We start from the raw sequence: 6,000 nt of genomic DNA on the forward strand, positions 1-6,000 counted from the left end.
TCATTAGGAAGATAAAATAATTGTAAGTGTATAGGACTTCAAGAGATGATGGGGTGAAGGAAGAAAAAATTTAGACAAAATTGTCAAAACAAACCAAATCAGTATACTGTAAGTCAACAAAAGACAATTAAGAAGCACGTATTGACTTAGAAAAATCTAAGTCTGTGTTCTTCTTGCCAGGGCTGCTAAATCCCCCCTCCACAGCTTGATTGGAGAGTACCCTGGGACTCCTGTAAAAGGTTGGATGCAAAAACTGTCAACTTACCTGGTAGAAGAACAGACTTGACATGGTGCAAGAGGTAAAAATCCATAGCTTTGCCAGTTAAAAGTGGCAGACTTTTGCAACTTTCCTGTACATTTGGAATATTTCAAAATAAAGTTCTCTTTAAAAAAGAAAACAAAATAGAAACATCAGCAGTTTCATGCCATGGGAAACAAATCCCACACTTTAGGACCAGACAATTTAAATGTGTGCACGCACACACACACTAACACGGCACCCACAGCAGTCTCATGGAACTATCTCTTGCTTCAGCAGTTGTTAGAACAGATCTGGGTGCTAACCCCCTTCCCCCATCAGCTTTCAACCATAGTCCAACTTTCTCTCCAGTTGCAAGCTCCAGCACCACCTTCTAGGCTATTCCCTGCTTCTGGAGCCAGCTAACACTATTTATTGTAGTTAGTTTCTCTTTCTCAACCTAGCATGAGCTCCCCCATCTACCAAAATTATTCCTGCAAAGTGGAGGCATTCATCAGCCACCTGGTCAATTTTCTCTGGCAGTCTCCCATACCTACCATTCTCTGAACTTCTGTTTCAACTGCAGAGCTGTGGCCCTGAAGAACAAGTAGGTTGTGCCGGTCTCAATCTGTGGTGGACCTCAGAAAAGCCATGCCCTTTGATCCTCATTCAGAATTGCTGGGTGGGAACATTTTGATTGCTTCCATGAAGATGTGACCCACCCAATTGTGAGTGGTAACTTTTGATTAGATGATTTCCATGAAGGTGTGTCTCTACCCACTGAAGGTGGAGTTGCTTGCTGGAATCCTTTAAAACAGGAAACATTTTGGAGAGAGTCCTTTTTGGTAGAGCCACATGAGAGCCAGCAGATGCCACCATGTTCGCCATGTGCCCTTCCAGCTGAGAGAGAAATGTTGAACATTGTCGGCCTTCTTGAACCAAGGTATCTTTCCCTGGATGCCTTAAATTGGACATTTCTATATACTTGTGTTGATTGGGACATTTTCTTGGCCTTAGAACTGTAAACTAGCAACTTATTAAATTCCCCTCGTTAAAAGACATTCCGTTTCTGGTATATTGCATTCCAGCAGTTAGCAAATTAGAACATAGGTGAAGGAGAAGTGCCGAGGTGCCAAATGTCTCTCGAAGATACAAAACCAGTGCAGCAGCTGTGCCTCTTCCAGGATGTGCAAAAGCCATCCAAGACGAGTGGGGTAAAACCTTGTGTATTAGTTAGGGTTCTCTAGAGAAACAGAATCAACAGGGAACACTTGCAAATATAAAATTTATGAAAGCATCTCACGTGACCGTAGGAACGCAGAGTCCAAAATCCACAGGGCAGGCTGCGAAGCCGATGACTCCAATGGATGGCCTGGATGAACTCCACAGGAGAGGCTCACCAGCCAAAGCAGGAATGCAACCTGTCTCCTCTGAGTCCTCCTTAAAAGGCTTCCCATGATTGCATTTAGCATCACTAACTGCAGAAGACACTCCCCTTTGGCTGATTACAAATGGAATCAGCTGTGGATGTAGCTAACGTGATCATGACCTAATCCTATGAAATGTCCTCATTGCAACAGACAGGCCAGCGCTTGCCCAATCAGATGAACAGGTACCACAACTTGGCCAAGTTGACACCTGTCCCTAACCATGACACCTTGTATGCCACAGAAGCCTCTATGACCATGCAGAAGAACCTGAAACTGGCTGCTATGGATCTGCATGCCCTGACTTGTGTACACACAGACCCTATCTCCTTGGCTCCCTGGAGAGTCACTTCTAGATGAGGGGGTAAAATTCATGAAGAAGATGGGCGACCATCTGACCAACCAACCAACGAGGGAGTATCCCTTTTTAAAGCTCCTCTGAAGTACAAATAGAATCCTCCCTAGCCCAGAGGGCCCTGTGGGCTCTCCATTCCCCCTAGCATCTGGACTTCTGCCTAAGCCCCTCCCTCCATCCAGGAGACATCTTGCAGCCCTCTAACAAGCTGTGATCCAAATATGAACAGTAAATCTTTTTGCAGCCAAAAAAGCAAAAACCCAGAATGAAAAGCTGCTACACATCAATTAGAATATGGCTAAAGTAAAAATCTGACCATACCATGTACTGGCAAGGATATGAAGGAAATGGAACATACTTACAATGCTAGTGTAAATATAAATAGGCACAACCACTTTAGAAAACAGTTAAACATATATTTAACACAAGACAGACATTCCATGTCTAGCTATTTATCCAAGAAAAAAGAAAGCATATGTCCCTAGAAAGACTTGTACATGAATTTTTATAGTAGCTTTATTTGTTATAGCCCCAAAGTGGAAAGAGCCCAAATGTCTATCAACAGATGAATGTGATAACACACTGTAGTGTATACATACTCAAGAATAAAAAGAAATTAACTATTAATACACACACCAGTATGGATGGATTTAAATATGATTATGTTGAGGGGAAGGAGCCAGACAAAAGAGAGTACAAACTGTATGATTCTAACTATATAAAATTTTAGAAAGCAGATGAATGGATGCCTGGGATTGGGTAAGAGAAGCAGGAGAGAGAGCTTACAGGTCATAATTAAATTTTTGATGATGATGTTATGATTTCATTGCTATATACATATGTCAAAACATATCAAATAATGCACTTCGCACATGCAATTGCATTTAATTATATCTCAATAAAATTATATTTTTAAAAGGGAAAAAACACTTCAACATATTTAAGGGATGCTACTAAAATTCCAGTCTATTGTAGTTGTTCATAATTTCCCTCTTTCCATTGTACTTTATTTCTTCCCAAATATTCCAATTTTTTCAGCAGAAAATAATAAAAACCAGAAGGAGAAGAAATTATATTTCCAAAGTGCTGAAGGAAAACGACTGTCAACATAGAATTCCAAATTCAGCTAAAATATTATTATTAAAAACAAGATGAAATAAAGATATTTTTAGAAAAGAAAAATTAAGAGATTCACCACTAAAAAAAAAGACTATTAGCAGAGCCACAGTAAAAAAAAAATACTAAAGTGTATCTTCATGCAGAAGAAAAACACAAGACTAAAGGCTGGAAATGCAAGTAGGAATAAAAATAATGTTCAGGGTAAACGCATGATAAATATAAATGAATAATGATTGCATAAAACATAACATTAAGATACATAAAAACCTCTCACAAATAAAAAAGGGGGTAAATGTAATTAATGTGTTGTGATGTCCTTGAAATAATCCTGGAAGAGGTAAAAGTGCTAATTTATATTAAACATTGACATCTCAAGGAGATTTTTGTAATTTCTAGGGAAGCCACTACAAGAAGAGTAAAATTATTGGTAATTACCAAACTAATAGCAAATATAGAATAATAAAAAAGTTCTCATTTACCCAAAATAAAGTGAAAAATAAGAAGATTAAAAAGAACAGAATACAGGGAGGGAAATGAGAAAGCCAATATTTCAATAAAAAAATGTATCGCAGATTACCTTACATATAAATGCAGTAAATCCTCCAAGAAAAATAAAAGAGTCTATAATAGACCAAAACCTAAATATATGCCACTTTCAAAAGAAGTGCCTAAAGTACATGGATATAGAAATTTCAAAAGTAAAATAATGCATAAATATATATATATATAAATATATACAAATACTATACATATATGTGTATACATATACAAGTACTAGCCAAATGAAAGTTCATTGTCTGCCTACATTTTTCAGGAAAGTTTTGCCTATATTTTTCAGGAAATTTTTGGCTGAGGCAAAGAATTTATGTGCTAGATATGTAATAGGAAGTGCGATTCGAGGTAGGTTAGAAAAACAAATGTAAGAGAAAGAGGGAGAACAGATATGAGGATGTGTTACTCATTTAACCACTAAATATGTAACTGCTCACTTGAACCCCTGGTCTTTTTCTTGTGATTTAGATAGGATAATGTGAATAGATGAGGAAGCCCACAGAGGTAAAGTTCATTTTCACTGCATCATATGGAGTATACTTACTATCAGTATGACATCACTTTTCATAATAATAACCTCGATCACCTGGATTGAGTTAGTATTTGTTCAGTTTCTCCACTGTAAAGTTACTCTGTTCTCCCTTTCCATACTTTGGTTTTTGGAAGAAAGTCACTATGCTGCCAATGCTTGAAGAATGGAGAAATATGCTCCACCTTCTTAAAGGAGGAATTTGTTCATAAATTATTTGAATTCTTCTACATGGAAGATTTATCTATTCTCTCTTATGCATTTATTCAAAAATTCATCCAAATCAGTATGAACTCATAGATACTTATTTTATACTTAGGATTATAATACTACTTGTTTTATTGATCAAATTCTTCCAGCTTTGGCCATCCAGAGCTCTTTCAATTGCCTCCTGTATCCCTTTGACATACACTCATTATTATGGTATTTATGTTGTTGTCATGTAGTTTTGGGGATTGTGCCATTTTGAATATATTATGTGCCCCAGAAAAGCCATGTTTTTGTCTTGGTCCAATCTTATGGGAGCAACAGTTTCTTTTAATCCTGATCCAATACTGTAGGTTGGAAAGCTTTGATCAGATTATCTCTGCAGGGCTGTAGCGCATTCAATTCTGGGTGTGACCTTTTGTTTAGAGGGTGATGTGACTCCATCCATTCCAGGTGGGTCTTTATTAGTTCACTGGAATCCTTTAAAAAAGGAGACATTTTGGAGAGAGTCATAAATGACAAATAACAGAGCCAAAAGAAACTTCAGAGCAGAGTTGAAACAGATGCCAACACTTGGAGAATAGAGACATGGATGTTTGGAGATGCTTGAAGCCCAGCAGACGTCACCATGAGGTGTTAAGCAAGCCAGAAGCTGGAGAGAGTGAAGGGAAGTCAAGAGATGAAAGCCAGCCCCAGCGAAGCACTGAGGAAGCCCCCATGGGTAAAGTCTGAAAGCAGCAGAGCCCAGGAGCGAGGGACCAGTGGATGCCAGCCACGTACCTTCCCAGCTAACAGAGTTGTTCCAAACTAATCGACCTTTTTTGAGTGGAGGTAACCTCTTGTTGGTGCCTTCATTTGAACACATTCACTTCCTTAGTACTGCAAGCTTGTAACTTATTAAATTCCCCTTTTTAAAAGCCGCTCCAGGTCTGGTATATCACATTCCAGCAGCTTACAAACTAACACAGGTTTTTGGTTGTTTATTTGTTTGTTTATTAGCACTTTCTTTCTGGAATAATGACAAGATGCTCCATGCTCAGATTATGTATTTCTTACCCCAGTTCTAGAATCAGCCAACCATTTCTCCAAGGACTTCTGCTTCCTTTTATTGGAGAATGGTATTAGAAACCAAGATCTGAGTGCTATGTGTGCTCATTACTTCATGGCCCTCTCAGCTGACAGAACAAGGAGTTATAAGTTTGTATACTAATCCATTTATATACACAAAGGTATAAATATTTCTGTATGTAATCATCTGTATCTATGGTTAGCTAAAGATGAATTCATACTGATGTTTCCAACTTTAATCCATTACTACGTGGGTCATTCTAACCTTCATTTGCTCATTTGTAACCTCCCACTACAACAGTGAGAACACTGGCTCCTAACTTCTGACATTCATTTATATAGTTTCTCAACTCCAGTGTACAAGTATAGGAGTTTCTGAATAGCTAACTCACACCCTTATGGGAAACAACTTTGCCAATTAGAGCACTGTGTTTCTGTACAATTCCTTTTGCCTTTAGTCTTACAGACTCCACTCATTTCCAAAGTAATTTAGGTCAATAACTTA

The sequence above is a fragment of the Tamandua tetradactyla genome, chromosome 4 (assembly GCF_023851605.1).
Source record: "Tamandua tetradactyla isolate mTamTet1 chromosome 4, mTamTet1.pri, whole genome shotgun sequence".
Lineage (NCBI taxonomy): Eukaryota > Metazoa > Chordata > Mammalia > Pilosa > Myrmecophagidae > Tamandua > Tamandua tetradactyla.